This window comes from Lissotriton vulgaris, chromosome 6 (genome assembly GCF_964263255.1).
Source record: "Lissotriton vulgaris chromosome 6, aLisVul1.2, whole genome shotgun sequence".
NCBI classification, from domain to species: Eukaryota; Metazoa; Chordata; class Amphibia; order Caudata; family Salamandridae; genus Lissotriton; species Lissotriton vulgaris.
In genome coordinates this window covers 279,643,365-279,662,027 of record NC_141694.1, presented here as the reverse complement: position 1 = coordinate 279,662,027, position 18,663 = coordinate 279,643,365, and the positions used below count along the sequence as shown (strand labels likewise).

The window sequence follows — 18,663 nt, the reverse complement described above, 5'->3', positions numbered from 1 at the left end:
ATCCAGTCTTGCGGGTCTAGGGCAGCCAAGACCTGAGCCAAAGTCAACATCTTGAACTTCTCCTTCCGGAGGAAGCCGTTGACGTTCCGTAGATCCAAGATAGGACGTAGGCCCCCTTTGTCCTTCTTGGGTACCAGAAAGTAGTGGGAATAGCAACCACGTCCTACTTCTGGCCCAGGAACGCGCTCGATGGCCCCCTTGGCCAAGAGGGCCGTAACTTCCTCCCGCAGAAGTTGCAAGTGGTCCCCCGACACACGGTGGTTCTGTGGTGGCATGGCTGGAGGAGTGGTCTCGAAGGGGAGGGAGTAGCCCCTTCGGACGATTTGCAGCACCCACCTGTCCGATGTGATCGTGCGCCAGCGGGCGTGGTGATGGCGAACCCTGCCACCCACTGGCGTCACGTGGGCCTGAAAGCACGGACTAGGAGGATTTTGAGGCAGATGCTGTGGGGGGAGATGTGGCCTGACCCCGCCGTTGACCCCGACCGCCTCCACGGCGGTTTCCACGGCCGCCACCGCGTTGAAATGATTGCCTCGGTGCGTGGCTGGCAGCACGTGTGGGGACGCCCCTTCCGTGGCCACGAAAGGAGCGAAACGAACCCGTTTGCTGGCGCTGGGTCGAGAGACCCAAGGACTTTGCCGTGACCCTTGAGTCCTTGAAGCGTTCCAGCGTGTGGTCCGCCTTGTCACCAAACAGGTGACAGCAATCGAACGGCATGTCCATCAAAGTATTCTGGACATCTGCCGAAAAGTTGGCGGATCTCAACCAGGCGTGGCGACGAATCGCCACCGTCGTAGACATCGCTCTGCCTACCGAGTCGGTCGTATCAAGACCACATCGAATAGAATATCTAGCTGCATCTCGGCCCTCAGCTACAGCTTTGCCGAGTTTTGCCCGCACCTCCATGGGGCATTCTGGCAGCAGTTCCGCGACCGTATCCCACACAGAGTGGGAGTAGCGGCCCAAGAGGCAAGCGGTGTTGCAAGACCGCAGTCCTAAACTCAGGGACGAGAAGACCTTCTTGCCATACTGGTCATACCTCTTGGATTCCCGGTCGGGCGGGGCCGATGGGAATGCGGACTGGGAGGTAGAGGCCTGGATCACCAGACTCTCAGGGGTGGGGTGGGTGGACAGGAACTTGGGGTCGTCCGGACAAGGACGGTGGCGTCTGGCCACGTTCCGATCAACAGGCGAACCTGAAGAGGGCCTGGACCACATGCCCAACAGAACGTCTGATAAGGCTTCGTTAAACGGCAGCAGTGGCTCCTGTGGGCATGACCGCGGTTTGAAGACCTCAGTGAGGATGTTAGGCCTCACGGCCGCGACGGGGAGCTCAAGGTGTAAGGCCTTGGCAGCCCTCATCAACACCACTGAATAAGCAGCTCCCTCCTCCGATGCCACGGAAGGAGGAGAGACAAAACCAGGGTTAGGAGAGTCATCCAGACCACTGGCGTCCCCCAAATCACCTGTCCAGTCCATGTCATACTGGCACTCACGTGACAGAGAGTCCTCAGACCCCTCCCAGCCCTCACCGTACTCCACATCATCACCATATTCGGTGTCAACCATGTAGACCGGCTCCACGGGGTCGACAGGCCCCATCGGCGTCGAGCCCGGCGTCGAGCGACGCCGGTCCGACTCCGCGCCCGGATTTGGTGAGGGTAAGGGGACGGCGCCGCCCGGAGCCGGCGTCGGAGCCCCGGTGCCGCCCGAAGCCGGTACAGAGGAACCGGCGTCGCGCGGGGGCGGCGTCGGGGGCAACCCCGATGGAATCGGCGCCGGAGTGGATGGACGTCCATCCGGCGTCGACCCCGAAGGCCCTAGCGGCGCCGGGATCGGCGCCGTCGGCGGCGCCGGAGCATCCGACGGCGTCGAGGCAGGGTCAGCTGAACCGCTAGGGCCCCCGGACGGGTTCACTGGGCCCGTAGGCGCCGTGGAACCCGCCGGAGGAGACAGGGCCCTCATGGCCACGAGGAACGCCTCTATCTCCTCAGGCGTCGCACCTTGCCCAGGGACCTGAGGGTATGGGGCAGGCCGCGCCGGCAACTCCTGCGGAGTCGCAGGGTTGGGGTCACCCGAACCCCCGGCCGCATCGCGCGAGCGTCGGGGGGAGTCGGGGGTACGATGACGACGCCCAGACTTCTTGTGTTTCTTACCTGATGAACTCGACGAGTGATGTCGACTTCCGTAGCGCCCGGCGCGGCTCCGCGACCGCTCCCTCGAACGCTCCTTGGACCTCCGGCCGGACCGAGACCGTTCTCGACGTGGGGCCGACACCCGGAGCTCGAGTAGCTTGCGGGACCGCTCCCGCCTAGCTTTGTTAATCAGAGCCCGGCAATCGACGCAGGAGTCGACGTCGTGGTCGGGGCCCAGGCACCGGAGACAGAGTCGGTGATGGTCCGTGACTGACATCGTGCGGTCACAACCGTCACAGTTTTTGAAACCGGGCATCCTACCAGGCACAAAAGATAGATATAAGTTGTAATAACTTGGTCAAAAGACCGGGTACCGCTCTTCAGATCTGCGTCCACTGGCGTGGAAAAAAGAAGAACTGACGTCAGCGCGTGGAGGCGGCGTCTATATACTCCAGCGACGTCATCACGGTGCACGATGCCGACGACGGACGCGGAGCCGCAGGGGACGCCTGCAGACGACGCCTACCGACGCGCAAGGGTACTGCTACGCAAAAGTTTCCGGATCCAGACTGACGCCTGGGGATATTCTAAGGTAAGGAATCTAACACTAACGTGTTTCTTTCAGATTGGTTGGTTTTGGGGTCTGTTGTCCACCTGGGGATGGAAAATGTTGCTGGTACTAGCTAGCTGGTATCATATTCACCTGCTGTCTTCCCATACATTGCGAGTCTGCTTGTTGCTCTTACTGTGCTGCTAAGCTCGCCTCTTCTGTGACTAGTACTTCTCCAGCAGCAGTAAAAGCTCAATTAGTTCAGCAGGAAATCAAGGATATCATGCAGATTGATGAAGGGATTTTTGAAGACTGACTTCCCTTTTAATTAGCTACATCATGCTAAAAGGGCGGTTCTGATGGATAAAAATCCAATTCCCCCAATATTAGTCATATCTATATATTGTGTTAGCATGATGTATCTATATCCTCTTTGCGTTCTATATGGCTAATGCCTAACCTATATCTGTTTTAGCTAGTTGATAAGGGTATATGCTGTTCGTGTGTTCTGTTTACATCGAGTAGGCCGAGAACCATGCAGATGCCATCTTTTCTCTGCCTGTGCCAGGCATGAGCAGTGATCACGTGCTACTCTCCAATAGTTGTCAGACCCCAGTTCAGTTGAGTTACTGAGAGCAGCTGAATGCACACCAATCTTCCTCTGTCCTGGGACTCAGGTCGCATCTGGCTTTGGGTGAGATAAGCGCATTCCTGAAGGCGCGGTGCCTGCACTCCCGGGCACCGGGACGAAAGGGAGTCTCCCCTCCTGACCTCCCCAATAATAACTAAGCAGAGCTTTGAACTAATCATGTGTACCATATATGTTTTTCCATTTACGGTGACTTCATGTACTGTGCTGAAAGTATATATGTGCTGTTTTGAATGTAATCCAGCAGTCTTCTCCGCGCACCTGATGGGTGAGGGTTGGAGAGGCTCCTCTAAAGAGTATTTTGCATAATAAACGATTGAACTTTCTTCACTGCCAACTGACTGGTTATTTGGTAATTGGTATTGGGGCTATTGGTAGGTATAGCTCCTTATGTTATTTTGTATAATACGTTAAGCCTAGAAAAATATTTAAAATTACACTAATTATTTAACCAGTAGAAATGAGCAAAACAAGGGGTGTAAGGAATAACAGGCTGTCGCCATTACGCAGACAGCAGCTTATTTTATTTTATCATTACGCTTTCACTTTAAGTGAAAGTGAAAGCACGATTCAAAAACTGAACATGCTTCTGCCTCGCTCCGTGCCTGCCCAGAGTAAACAGTCCTCTATTACAGAACCACAGATGGCCCCTATAAAGATAAGGAATTGCTACACGACAGCCGTGAAGCAGGCGATCGAGTCTGGATGGGCCGGACGAAAAAGCGAAAGGGCTACAACCAAAAAAGCCTCTATTTCAATCGGCGGCCACAGTTTTAAGAAAAACAGTGACGCCGGCCAATGAAATTGAGGGGCGGGGCTTCAAGGACCCTTCTGAAATCTCCTTGCTCATAAGAGGTCTTGCAGAGCGTTGAGCTGCAATGCTAAGCGAGACCTAAAAATGATTCTCTCTCATTTTCTAGGATTCGAGGGAAGGACAATCTTTAAGAACCCGTCGGAGTTAACGCTGGAGGGAGAAGAGCTTGATGAATACCAGGATGCAGTAAAAAAAAGCAAAGTGAGGTTTGACAAACAACTGAGCCAGATTGTGTTAAGTCATACATTCTTCAAGCAGAAACAGAGTACAGATGAAGATGGTGACACTTACGCTTCTGTTTTGCGCACATTGATCTCTGAATGTCTGTTTGACCAACTTATCAGGGATCAATTTTTAGGCCACAGCAAAGACAAACCCTGTAAGCTATGGGTAATCTTTCACATGAGTTCATAAGAGTAGTGAAAACCATTTAAAGTTCACAAATGTCAGTGGAAGAATTGGATGAGAAAGCAGTTGAGGCGGTGAATGCTGCAACTTCTGGAAAATCACGTCAAGTGGCTAATATCAGTAAGAGGACAGGGAATTTTAAATCTGTGAAAGGGGAAAATTCATCTACTACTATTGATACATTTTGTTTCAGCTGTGTTAATGCCCCTGCACTGTAAAAGGAGTAGGTCCTGCAGCTAATGTCACTTCCAACAATTGCAAAACAATTGGCCCTTTTGTGAAGGTTTGCCAGAGAAGGAAGTATTCTAAGAAGACTGTGGCACATGTTGCAGAATATGATAATGAATCCGATTCTGAAGTGGGAGGTCTACAGGATTTGGTTCTAGTGAGAGGTGAGGACTAAATTTAATGACACAAAACTGTTCATTGAAACTTGGGTAAACAGAGACCTAATGACACCAGAACCCCCCCGACCCTCTTGTATGAAGTTTGCAATATAGAACGTTTAGGATATTTTTAAGGCGGTCTTTGAGTTCAAAGGGAGAAGAATCAAAGGAAAAATATATATAGCATTTAAAGGACTCAACATTCTGGGTTGGTTTCATCAGGGCCTGTTTGGCATGTTTTTAACCCTTTCGGTGCTCATGACGGAATCGTTCCGTCATGAGCCCCAGTGCTCCTGTGCTCATGATGGAACCATTCAGTCATGAGGAAAGGGGCAGGAAATCCTCATGCTGTAAACCTCCCCAACCTCCCGAGGCCAATCCCTGGTTTTCAAAGTAATGATGATCGCTCGCATGGCGCACTTTGTAATTACATTGAAAACGAAACTGAAACTGAGTTTCAGTGCTCGTGGGGCTATCTCAGCCCTGAACCCCATAAACGTGATCTACAAGCAGGGATCCACCCACTAGCGCCAGGGAGGGGGGAGCGGCCCCTTGGGCCTTTGCTCTCCCCATTGTGTTTTGGGCATACCAGTCTTTCTGCCCCCCCTGGGGGGGCAGAAAGCCCACTAGCGCCAGGGATTTTTTTCTCAAAAATGTACTTAGGGTGGGGCTGCCCAAAACGGGCATGCCAATGCCCACAACCCCCTCACCAAAAGAGCAGCCTGTCTGCCCCCACGCCCCCCCAAAAAAATACAGTCTTTCTGGCAGTAGCCCCCAATATGCCCCCCGGTAAGGGGGGGGGGGGGGGCAAAAAGCTCACTAGACGCCAGGGGTTTCTTTTAGGCAAATGACTTTAGGGTGGGGCTGCCCAAAATGGGCATGCCAATGCCCCCCCCCCCCCTCCCCCCAAAAAAAGAATTACAGTCTTTCTGCTCCCCTGGGGGGCAAATGGGGACAGTAAGCCCACTAGATGGCAGGGATTGTTTTTGGGCAATTTTACGTTGCGTGGGGGCTGCCCAAAATGGGCATGCCAATGTCCCCACCAAAATTACAGCCTTTCTGCCCCCCTCCCCCTTCCCCCCCAGGCAGGCAGATAGGGGCAGTAGCCCCCAATCTGGCCCCCTGAGGGGAGGGTCAAAAAGTCCACTAGACGCCAGGGATTTATTTTGGGGAATTGAAATTAGGGTGGGGGTTGCCAGTATGCATCTGTTCTAGGTATGTAGGGCTGCTGAAATTCATATCTTTGTACAAAAAGAGGAAGGAACCCACACTTCAATGTATTTCTTACCATTCAATTTTAGATGAAAAGATAAACAAAACTTAATATGTTTATCAGGGCGATTATTTATGCCGTTTTTATTCTTCAACAAATTTTGGTGGATATTATTTATGACAAGAGATATTACACTGCTATTTACGTACGGACCAAAAGAGTCGTGATGCCTAATCTTTACAACACATAAATCAAAATACATGAACAATGTGAAAACATATAACTAGTGTGAATAATTTTACAAAAAAGTGATAACATTTCAAAAAGAAGGGAAAGTTGTCATGGTATTTTTCAGTGACATCAATATGAGCATTTAAGCACCCGTACATTTAATCACAAAAGAAATATTTGACCATAACGCAGCTGAGTCTGCGAGAAAAAACAAACAACCTCTCGGTAAAAATGTTATTAGGCTATAAATTCCTAAGTATTTTATCTGTATTTCTTAGAAATACAGATAAAATACTTAGGAATTTATAGCCTAATAACATAAGTACGTAAATAGCAGTGTAATTTCTCTTGTCATAAATAATATCCACCAAAATTTGTTGAAGAATAAAAACGGCGTAAATAATCGCCCCGATAAACATATTAAGTTTTGTTTATCTTTTCATCTAAAATTGAATGGTAAGAAATACATTGAAGTGTGGGTTCCTTCCTCTTTTTGTACAAAGTATTTGGGCCCTTACCCCACTTCTGTCCACAAGGGCCAAACTATTTTTTGAAAGGAAATTCATATCTTAGCATAGATCGCCGCCTAGTGTTGGGTCCGGATGTTTGCACCTTGTTGTCCTGGAAGAGCCTTCGAAGTATCACTAGGTAGGTGACTCCTCCCCTGGACTACAGTGCGCATGGGCATCTTCTCCATCCTCAAATTGTTGTTCGCCATTGTGGCAAAGATGGAGTATAGAAAAGTAAGAGATGGCCATGTAAATGTAAGTAGAAATGAATTACTGCAGCTGTGACAGGGACCGGGGAGGATGGTGGGCGATACGAATGTCAGCAGCCCTACATGCCAAGAACAGATGCATACTGGTAAGTAGCATTTTCCGTTCGAGGCATGTGGGCTGCTGAATTCATATCTTAGCATAGACTGTATAGCAGTAGCTCCTCTAGCGGTGGTCACCTGTACCAGCTGCAGCAGTTTGAAAAAGCGTTTTGAGGATAGCCTGGCCTACAACAGCTTGTTGCCTTGTTTGCACGACTACACAATAGTGTTTAGTGAAAGTGTGTATGGTAGACCATGTAGCCGCCCTACATATGTCTTCTAGTGGAATATTTCCTAGGAAAGCCATGGATGCCCCCATTTTGTGAGTTGAGTGGGCTTTTGGAGGAACTAGTGAGCTTAGCCTTTTGATAGCATATTTGAATGCACTTAACTATCCATCTGGCTATTCCTGTTTTTGAAATAGGGTTACCCTTATGTTGTGGAGCAAAAGCAACAAATAGTTGTTTTGTCTTTCTGAAAGCTTTCGTTCTGTCAACGTCATATAACAGAGCTCTTTTTACATCTAGTGTGTGTAGGGCTCTTTCAGCCACTGACTGCGGGTTTTGGAAGAAAACTGGCAAATCTATTGACTGATTGATATGGAACGTTGTTATAACTTTTGGCATGAACTTAGGGTTAGTACAGAGCACTACCTTATTATGATGTATTTGCATGAAAGGTTCTTGAATTGTTAGTGCTTGTAGCTCACTCACTCGCCTGAGGGAGGTAATGGCAACTAAAAATGCCACCTTCCATGTTAAGAATTGTAATTCACACGAATGGAGTGGTTCGAAAGGTGGCCCCATAAGTCTGGTAAGTACTACATTTACGTTCCAGACTGGCGAAGGTGGATGTCTTGGAGGGATAATTCTTTTAAGTCCCTCCATAAAAGCTTTGATAGGTGGTATTCTGAACAGGGACACGTGTTGTCTGTTTTGGAGATATGCTGCTATAGCAGCAAGGTGTAGCCTTATGGAAGAGTATGCTAGATTGCATATTTGCAGATGTAACAAGTAACAGATTATGTTTTGGATGGAGGCATCTAGTGGATTGATTTGGTTATTATTACAGTAAATTACAAATCTTTTCCATTTAGCTGCGTAATGCCCTAATAGTTGGGTGTCTTGCTTCCTTGATAATGTTCGTACAGTCTGGAGGCAAGTTAAGATATCCGAACTCTAAGACTTCAGGAGCCAGATCGCTAGGTTCATCTGATTGGGATCTGGGTGCCTGATTTCTGCACGGTTCTGAGTTAACAGCTGTGGCGATTGGCGCAGTCTTTGGTGTGGAACTACTGAGTTCTAGGAGTGTCGTGTACCATGGCTGTCTTGCCCATGTGGGAGCAACCAGGGTCATTGTGAGGGACTGTTGCTTTAATAGAATCAGTGGGGTTGGCGGAAAAACGTACACAAATCTGCCTGACCAGTTCATCCATATCGCATTGCCCTGTGACAACGGGTGTGGGAACCTGGCGGCAAAGGACTGGCATTTTGAGTTTTCTTTTGTGGCAAACAGTTCTATCTCTGGATGCCCCCACTTTTGGAAGAATGGTTGGAGGACTGGATGGTGAATTTCCCAATTGTGTATCTGTTGGCTGTGTCTGCTTAATAGATCTGCGATCTGATGGTCTATTCCTGGGAGGTGTTCTGCCAGGAGAAAGATGTTTTTTGGAATTGCCCACCTCCATATGCTCTGTGCTAGGTGAGACAGCTGCGGAGAGTGTGTCCCTCCCTGTTTCTGAATGTAGTACATGGCTGCGATGTCCGTCCTGATTAATATAAGCCTTGTTGTACAAGTATTTCTGGAAGGCTTTCATTGCTAGAAATACTGCTAGCAACTCTAAGTGGTTTATATGCAGTGTCTTCTGCTTGACTGTCCAGAGCCCTTGGACTGTGTATTGAAGTAGGTGGGCTCCCCAACCTGTCAGTGATGCGTCCGCTGTTAGTACTACCTGTGGAACCGGATTTTGGAACAGTTGCCCCTTGGAAAGGTTTTGTGGGTTCCACCACTGCAGAGAGTTGGAAGTGCGACTGTCTACCAACACTAGGTCTTTTAGTGGTCCTTGAGCTTGGATCCAGTGCCGTGCTAGGCATTCTTGCAACGGACGCATTTGAAGTTCGGTATGAGGGACAATTAATATGCAGGAGGCCATCATGCCTATATAAGCTGCATGAACACTCCAGCTGGCAAGGAGTGTTGTGGGTGAAATCTTTGAATTAGAGACTACATGTGGCTATCCTGGCTGGATTTGGATATGCTTTTGCCACTGAGGTAGCTATTGTTGCTCCCAGATATTGTTGTATGTGGGAGGTCTGCAGATGTGATTTTGGGTAATTTATGGAAAATCCCAGACTGTGCAGCAGCTGGATTTTCTGAGATGTGTGGTTTGCACACTGTGCGTATGAGTTGGCTTTTATGAGCCAATCGTCCAAGTAGGGGAACACATGGATGTGTTGCCTTCTGAGGTGTACTGCTACTACTGCTAGGCATTTTGTAAAAACCCTTGGTGCTGTAGTTACCCCGAAGGGGAGAACTTTGAATTAATAGTGTTGACCTTCTATTATGAACCTGAGGTATTTCCTGTGAGCTGGATGTATAGGTATGTGAAAGCATGCATCCTTGAGGTCTAATGTAGCGAGGAAGTCTTCTTGTTCAAGTAACGGGAGTACTTGTTGAAGAGTGATCATATGGAAATGCTCTGAGAGTATGTATTGGTTCAGAGGTCTGAGGTCCAATATTGGTCTGAGGGACCCGTCCTTTTTGGGAATAAGGAAGTATAGGGAGTATACTCCTGTCCCTTGGTGTTGAAAAGGGACTGGCTCTATGGCTCCCTTTTCTAGCATGGATGTTACCTCTTGTTGTAACAGCGTAATGTGTTCTTTGGACATAGGACGGTGTTTGGGTGGTATGTTGGGTGGAGTAGAAGTGAGTTCCAGGCAATAACCATACTGGATAATTTGTCTCACACACCTGTCTGTGGTAATTGCGTTCCAGACTGGTAGGAATTGTGTTAGTCTGCCTCAGACTGGTGTTGAGTGGTCTGGAGGGAGTGTGAGCAAGTCACTGTTTAGTGGCGGTGGAGGCTCTGGTTTTGTTGCCGCCACGTCCTCTGCCCTTGTTATTATTGCCTCTATAACCTCCTCTGTTGGAGCCTTTATTAAAGGTACTCTGGGTATTACTTTTGAATGTAGAGGAAGTTTGGGATGTGTTGCCTCTACCTGAGACTCGAAAGGAGGAGCGGCGAAAGGAACTTCTAAATTGTTGAAACTGAAGTGCGCCCATAGACTTACCAGTATCGGAATCTTTTTTCATCTTCTCTAAGATGGTATCTACTGCAGGGCCAAACAGAAAGTCTTGGTTAACTGGCTGGTTGAGGATGGTTGAGTGCACTCCATTCTTAAATCCGGAAATGTGTAGCCACGCATGCCGGCGTAGTAATACGCTAGTGTTGATGGACCTAGCTGCTGTGTCAGCTGCGTCAAGTGCACATTTAATGGAAGCATTTGTGATAAATTTGCCGTCCTGTATTAGGTCATTAGCTTTAGCTTTAAAAGGTTCTGGCAGGTGTTGTAGTAAACCTTCCAGCTGCTCATAATGTGCTCTATCGTATCGTGCTAATAGAGCCTGTTTGCAATTCTCCAAGTATTTGCTGCTTGGGATGCCACTCTTTTGCCTGAGGCTTCTAGTATCTTTGACTCTTTGTCAGGAGGGGGAGCATCTCCTGTTTGTGAATTAGCTCGCTTTCGAGCATTTGCTACAACCAATGAGTCTAAGGGCAACTGTAACTTAATATAAGAACGGTCTGCTTTATACTTTCTCTCAATTCTGGGATTGAGGACACGCGCTCTGGCTGGATCTTTATATATGTCTGGCGCGTGTTTTAGTACCCCTTTCAACATAGGAAGTGTACGTACACTTTTTTCTGAAGTTGGAAAAGTGTCAAATAGGAAATCCTCTTCTATTGGGTCAGTGTGCATGTCTACATTATGATATTTAGCTGCCCTATCCACTAGTTGGTTAAAGGCAATGGTGTCATCAGTAGTCAATGGCTTTGTAGGATATGTAGAGGTGTCAGGGATGGGTTGTGGGTCATTTGCATCATAGGGATCATTCTGGTCATCCCATGTGTTATCTGGTATATCCTGATCCTCGGGTTCTACAAAGTTATCTTGAGGATCTTCCCCTATGTTTTCTGTCTCATCATAATTTGAGGGAGAGTAAGGCACATAAGGCATGTCATGAAAGAAAGGAGGAGGAGTGAAAGGCCTTGAAGGAGATATTGCAAAGTCTTTCTTCTTTGGAGGAACAGGGGAAGAAGTGTCAGTGTCCAAAGGTCTCTTCTTCCTGTGGTAAACTGTTACCCGTGCTGTTTCGGGGTCTATATACAGTTTAGGCTGTTCTTCACTCTCTGGATCAGGATGGAAAAGTACTTCCTCAACAGTCCGTGTTTTTGGCGCCAATGTTTTTGGCTTAGTCACTTGTTTGTGATGAATCTTTGGCTCGAGTGCCTTTGGCTGTTGAGCTTTTTTCGGCTCGAGTGCTTTTTTCGGGTCGGTGACCTTTTTTGGGTCGGCGACTGTTTTTGGTTTGACGTTTTTTGGTGGCTCTACTGCCTTTTTTGGTTCGTCGACCTTCTTTGGTTCAACAACCTTTTTCGGATCCACCATTTTTTTTGTAGAATCAAGTGCCTTCTTCGGGTCGACAGGATTTTTAGTGTGACCTGTTGTCGGTCGACACTCTTTATCGGCTCGGCGGCCGTTGTCGGGTCGACTATTCTTTTGGGATCGACGACCTTTTTTGTTTCGACGCCCTTTTTTGTATCAACCAGTTTCTTTTGCTCGACAACCTTTTTCGGTTCTGCAGCCACTTTGGGAAGAGTGTAGCTTGTTCCCGGGGTATCAGAAGGCTTAGGCTTGGTCTTCGGAGCCGAGCCAGAAGGCAGGGCCTCTGAAGGAGTTTGTCGAACTTGGCTAAGGCCTCTAGGCGATGCTTCGACCGGAGCCTTGTCTTGAGATGGAAGCGGGGGTGGGGGCGTGGTACTCACGGTTTGCCCAGGTGTGATCTGGTCATCGGAGTCCGACTGGTACTCTACGGTGACAATTTCTAGGTAGGAGTACGACCTTTTCTAGGATGTCATGTTAGTCTTCGAAAATGTTCTCCGGTTCCTGCCGCTGCATCTCTTGTTTAGAGGCCCTTCGGTTCCGGATAGTCTTCTTCAACCGGAACTGAGCACAAGCTGGACAGTCTTCCTCGTTGTGCTCGGGAGAGAGGCACTTATTGCACACTGTATGTTTATCAGTATGTGGGAATTAGGAGTGACATTGTGGGCACCTTTTAAACGAGGTCCTCTCCATCGGCAGCAGGCCCACGTGGCGTCGAAAAGGCCCAACGGCCCGCGTCGACAACCGGATCGAGATGGAAAGTGTTATCGAGTCAAGGTTTACCGAACGAGAACAATACCGTCGAGGTAGAAGGCCTTAGAAAGTTGAAAAGTTTTGGTTCAGAAGTTGGAGTTGAGGAATAGCATCCGAAACCAATGGCGGAAAAAAACAATCTGAGGATGGAGAAGATGCCCATGTGCACTGTAGTCCAGGGGAGGAGTCACCTACCTCGTGATACTTCGAAGACTCTTCCAGGACAACAAGGTGCAAACATCCGGACCCAACACAAGGCAGAGATCTATGCTAAGATATTAATTCAGTAGCCCACATGCCTCAAACAGGAGTCTTTCTGCCCACCCCTGTGGGCAGACAGCCCACAAGAAACCAGGGATTTGTTTTATGTATTCAAGTAGGGGTGGGGGCTGCCCAAAATAGGCATGACAATACCCCCATAGCCCTAGAGAAATTCTAGTCTTTCTGCCCCCTCGGGGGGGGCAGAGGCCCCTGACCTGCCCACAGGCGGGGGGCGGGTTGGGGGAGAGGGGCAGAAAGCCCACTAGGCACTTGCGATTACGCTGGCTGTTTTTTTTGCGTGGGGGTTTTCTCAAAAATTTACTTCGGGTGGGGGCTGCCAAAATGGGCATACTAATGCCCCCATCCCCCTCAGCAAAAGTAAAGCCTTTCTGTCCCGGGTGAGGGTGAGGGGCAAAAAGCCCACTAGAAGCCAGGGATTGCTTTTAGGCAAATCAATTTAGGGTGGGTGCTGACCAAAATCTGCACACCAATGCCCCCACACCTCAAAAAAATAGCCAGAGTATTTTTGCCCCAATTGGGCAACCCCCCCCCCACACTCCGATTCTCCCCAGGGTGGCAGACAGCCCACAAGGCACAGACTTATTTTTAGCAATGTGCCTAGCTGTGGACTTTGGGCCCTAGCTCTGCGGGCACCTAGGGAAACATAGCAGACCTTTACATTTTTTAAAACTAGACACCAAGGGGAATCCAGGATGGGGTGACTTGTCTGGCTCTCACGAGGTTCTGTTACCCAGAATCCCTTGCAAACCTCAAAATTTGTCAAAAAAACACATTTTTCTCACATATCGGTGGTGAAAAGTTCTGAAGTCTGTGTGGATCCACACAATTCCACCAGGCCGCATTCCTCAAAGTCTTCCGAGAAAAATGGTACTTCACTTATGTGGGTGGACCAAGTACCCACAACAGTCAAGGGCCCAAAATCTAGTGAGGCGACATTAAAATTACCTATCACAAACCAACCTGGTTTTCAAGGGTGGTCCCATGAGTTGTTGGCCCTGGGCTCAGCGGCCATCTAGGGAAACCTACCAAACCCACACATTTCTGAAAACCAGGGGATTCCAGGGAGGTATGGCTTGCGTGGATCTCCCAACGTTTTCTTACCCAGAATCCCCTGCAAACCTCAAATGTAGCTAAAAAAAAAAAATCACCTTTTCCACACATTTTTGTGTGGGAAAGTTGTGGCATCACCGGGCTGACACAAATTTCCTACCACCCAGCGTTCCCCCAGGTCTCCCGATAAAAATGGTGCCTCACTCGTTTGGGAAGCCCAAATACCCGCGACAGCCAAGGGCCCAAAATGTATTGAGGCGACATCAAAATTGCCCCTCACAAAACGACCTGGTTTTGCAAAGGGGGTCACCTGGGTTTTTGGCCCCGTGGTCGGCGGCCAGCTAGGGAAACCTACCAAACCCACATATTTCTGAAAACTGGACACCCAAGGGATTTCAGTGAGGTATGGCTTGCGTAGATCCCCCAACTTTTTCTTACCCAGAATCCCCTGCAAACCTCAAATTTAGGTGAAAAATCACCTTTTCCACACATTTTACTGTGGGAAAGTTGTGACAACACCGGGCTGACACAAATTTCCTACCTCCCAGCGTTCCCCCCAGGTCTCCGGATAAAAATGGTGCCTCACTCGTGTAGGAGGCCCAAGTAACCGCGACAGGCAAGGGTCCAAAATGTATTGAGGTGACATCAAAATTGCCCATCACAAAACGACCTGGTTTTGCGGGGGGGGGGTGTTACCTGAGTTTTTGACCCCGTGCTCTGCGGCAAGCTAGGGAGACCTACCAAACCTACGCATTTCTGAAAACTAGACACCTGGGGGATTCCAGGGAGGTATGGCTTGCGTGGATCCCCTATCGTTTTCTTACCCAGAATCCCCTGCAAACCTCAAATTTACCTGAAGAAAACCCCACTTTTTCCACACTTTTGTGAGTGGGAAAGTTGTGGCATCACCGGGCTGACACAAATTTCCTACTACCCAGCTTACCCCCAGGTCTTCCTGGGAACATGTGTTGAAGTACTTTTGTCCCACCTGAGCTTCCTTTGTCATCTGCATATCCACACAATAATGCTGGGTAAAGGTGTGTGGAGATGCCCATGTTGCGGTGGAACATGGCACTTTGGCCATAAATGCTAGGGTTGCATTTTTTTCCTTGTCGAGTGAGCTCTTGGTCAAGTGGTTAATGTTTTCCCCGCTGAGAAATAGCATACCTGAATTGCTTCTACAATCCAACGTGCAATTGTCCCCTTTGTCACAGGTGCACCTTTGCTGGACTTAGTGTAAGAGACAAATACTTGATTCCCTTTACGGAATGGTTTTGACTCCTTTAGATAGTATGGTAAGGTTCTTCTTACATCCAGGGTATGAAGGCTTCTTACTAGTCGTGTTTGTGGGTTTTCTCAAGAAAACTGGTAGCTGAATGCTTTGATTCATGTGGAATTTGCTTACCTCCTTGGGTAGGAAGAGAGGATTGGTCCTTAGGATAATTCTGTCTTTGTGGATTTGCATGTATGGTTCCTCAATATTTAATGCTTGTAGTTCACTTACTCTCCGTAGTGATGTTACTGCAATTAAAAAAGCAGTTTTTATTTTGATAGATCGGAGTTCTGCCTTGTGCATGGGTTTGAACGGTTCTGTCATCAGCTGTGTTAGAACTGTGTTTAAGCTCCACATAAGGGCTGGAGCCTTCCTTGAAGGTGCAATTCTTTTGGAACCTTCTAGGAACCTTTTATGGCTGGTGATGTAAAAAAACGTTTACATGATGCTCCCCTGGTGTAAGCTACAATTGCTGCCAAGTGCACCTTGAGGCCTGGGTAGTTGATTTTAGTGTCTGGGAAGAGGGTAAGGTATATAATCATTGTTGCCTGGGTAGATATTGAACTTAGGGTATTACTCTCCGTCCGCCAAATGAGGTACCGTTTCCACTTGGCTGCATAGCACGGTCTTGTGGTGTCCTTTCCTTGGCAGGTGATTTGTCTGCAGACTGTTTCTCCTTGGTATAGCTCATTGCCATATCTCCTGAGCTAGTTTGCTTAAGGAAAATTATTTTGTACCTCCCCATTTGTTGAGGTAAAACGTTGTTGTATTGTCCGTCTGGAACAATACAGTCTTACCTGCAAATGTGGGCTTGAAATGCTTTCAGTGCCAGCAACACAGTCTTCATCTCTAGAAAGTCGATATGTTTTATGGAATTGGTCTTGTTCCACTGACCCCGTGTTTTTAGGTTTCCTGAGTGCACTCCCTAACTCCTGTGGGACACACCTGTTGTGATGGTCACTGATGGAGTTGGTGATTGGAATGGTCTGCCTAGGTGTTATGCCCTCCACTGTATCTCCTTCTGTACACTCTGTTACAATCACTAGATCCTTCCAACTCCCTATCCAACTGTTGCAAAGCCATTCCAGTAGAGTGCATGTGTAAACGAAAATCGGTAATGAGGAGGATGCATGATGTCATCAAGCCCGTTAGTATTGTAACTGTCCTCACTGTCAAGAGACTGTCCCTTCTGGTAAAGGTGAGTTTGCTCTTTGATTGCCTGTATCCTCCTTTGGTTGAGTTATGCCTGTCTCATTCTGGAGTTCATGATCTTGTTCCTAGGAAGACCTTTTCCTGTTCTGGTTTTGCGGAGGATTTTATGTAGTTTATGGAGAAACCTAATCCTTGTAGCATTGTGATCCCCTGCTGAATGTGTGTGTGTGGCATCTTTGTTTTGAATCTGCCTTCACCAACCAGTCTTCTAGATAGGGATAGACATAGATTCTCCTCCTTCTTAGGGATGTTGCTACTGCTGCTAAGCTCTTTGGGAAAACCCTTGATGCATATTTTATTCCAAAAGGCAAAACCTTGAATTGGTAGTGTATCTCCTCGTGGATGAACCTGGGGTATCTCTTGTGTTCCTTGATTTCCAGGGGACATAAAGAAAGGCATCTTTTACTTCTATTGTTGCCATGTAGTACCCTTCTCGCAGCTGCAGGATTACTTCTTGTAGGGTTATCATTTTGAAGTGCTGCATTCAAATGCATTACGAGGAATCCACAAGACGATTTTCAAGCTGCAAGAATGTAAAGGTCGGATCCCAAGACCCTGGTAGGGACCACCTGAAATTTCATGCTGTGGCAGGGAAGACTACGGAAGAGATGACCGCTTGAGGCCCTCCATGAAGGCTTTGTTTACTGGGATATGAAAGAGGGAGGTGTGCTCTGTCTTTTGTATCTCTGCTGCCACTGCAGCCAGATTGCATACCATATAGAAGTACAGGCGAGTCTGAACAGTTGTAGTCTGAGAAGATACAAATAGTGTGCTGGAAACTGGGTTTAAGTCCAGGTGATTGGAGATGCAATAGTTGGCAAAAAGCTTCCATTTTTGCAGCATTTAAGGCCCGTGTCCTAGGCTTGCTGGGTTAGAGTAGAATATTTGTGTAACTCATTTCTAAGACCGAGGGTGCCAGATTGCGCTGCCTGGGTAGCTGATCTTGCTTTAGCTGTGTGTGAGAAAGTCTGGCCTCTTGTGGCGCGTGGTCTGGTGGCTGATGGACAGCTCGAGGAGTGTTGAGTACAGCATCTATCTGGCCCATGTGGAGCCACCAGAATGAGTGTTAGAGATGGTGGCCTCATTTCCTTACCTCATAAGTAAAAAGTGGGAGAGGCAGAAGAGCGTAGGCAAAGATCCCAGACCAGTTCATGCACAGTGCACTGCCCATGGGCTTGGGGAATGAGTTTGGGAATTTTGTATTTTCAGAGTGGCAAACAGGTCTATCTGTTGGGTGTCCCAGCACTTGGAGGAAGACTTGTGGGTGGAATTCCAAGTTAAGGATTTGTTGATGCACCCTGCTGAGCAGGTCTGCCAGGGAGTGTTCACTCCCGGAAGTTACTCCACCAGAAGGTACCAGTTCAAACTCACTAGCTCATACAGAGAGAGAGAGCACATGCCATTCAGTGCCAGTTCTCCTTCGCTAGCTCAGAGAGAAGGGGATAACGCGTGCCTCCATGCATCTGAAGGCAATACATGGTGGTCATGTCTGTCGTGATAAGGACTACTTTGCCCAAAATGACTTGAAGAAAGGCCTTGAGAGTGAGGCGTATGGCCAGCAGCCTGAGGTGTGCCACACCCAGGGAAGGGGTAAAACGTCTCATGTCTGTAAATGAGACTAAAACCAAATTTAGATATAGTTGATCATACGGAATCTGATCCCTTTTTTTCAGGTTTCGTTCAGAGTGGCACAGCAAGAACCATTTAACATGAACATTGAAATTAGGCCAGATTTCAAACGGATGAAGGATATTAAGCAAATATTTTAAACTAAAATAATATTCTATATACAGTAACAAGTTTCTAACAGCAAGATGGAACCTGTATACAAGGAACACAGTGGCAAGTGTGTAGAAGTACTTGATATATGTAATGCAAATCAATTGTTAGAATAGCAATGCTTCTGTTTAAGGTGAGAAAAATGTGGCTTCAACCCACTGAACCAGTCAATTAATAAATATCGGTTTGTTTAGATATACCGCTCTATACTACAGTTTTCTGCTTTTTTACGTACTGCACACAACAAGTAATGCTACCGGTGCTTGGATTGTGTTGATGAAAGATAAAGATAGCAAGTTTTCCAAATCTAGCAGAACAGCAGACAGATCAACACAATACAGATTTATTTGCATAAATGACCATCAAGTCCACATTAAGTCGTTTGAACTGTTTTTTCCTCATTATAAAAGGCACTGATTGAGTCCACTGAGCACAAGTCAAACATGGCTA

General features: G+C 47.8%; 1 protein-coding gene across 10 annotated transcripts in view; it reads right to left on the bottom strand.

Annotated features, from left to right (window-relative positions):
- The window catches only part of CYRIA (CYFIP related Rac1 interactor A), a 315,678-nt gene that overhangs the window by 50,738 nt on the left and 246,277 nt on the right, over positions 1-18,663 (bottom strand). The gene's annotated exons all lie outside the window — the stretch shown is intronic.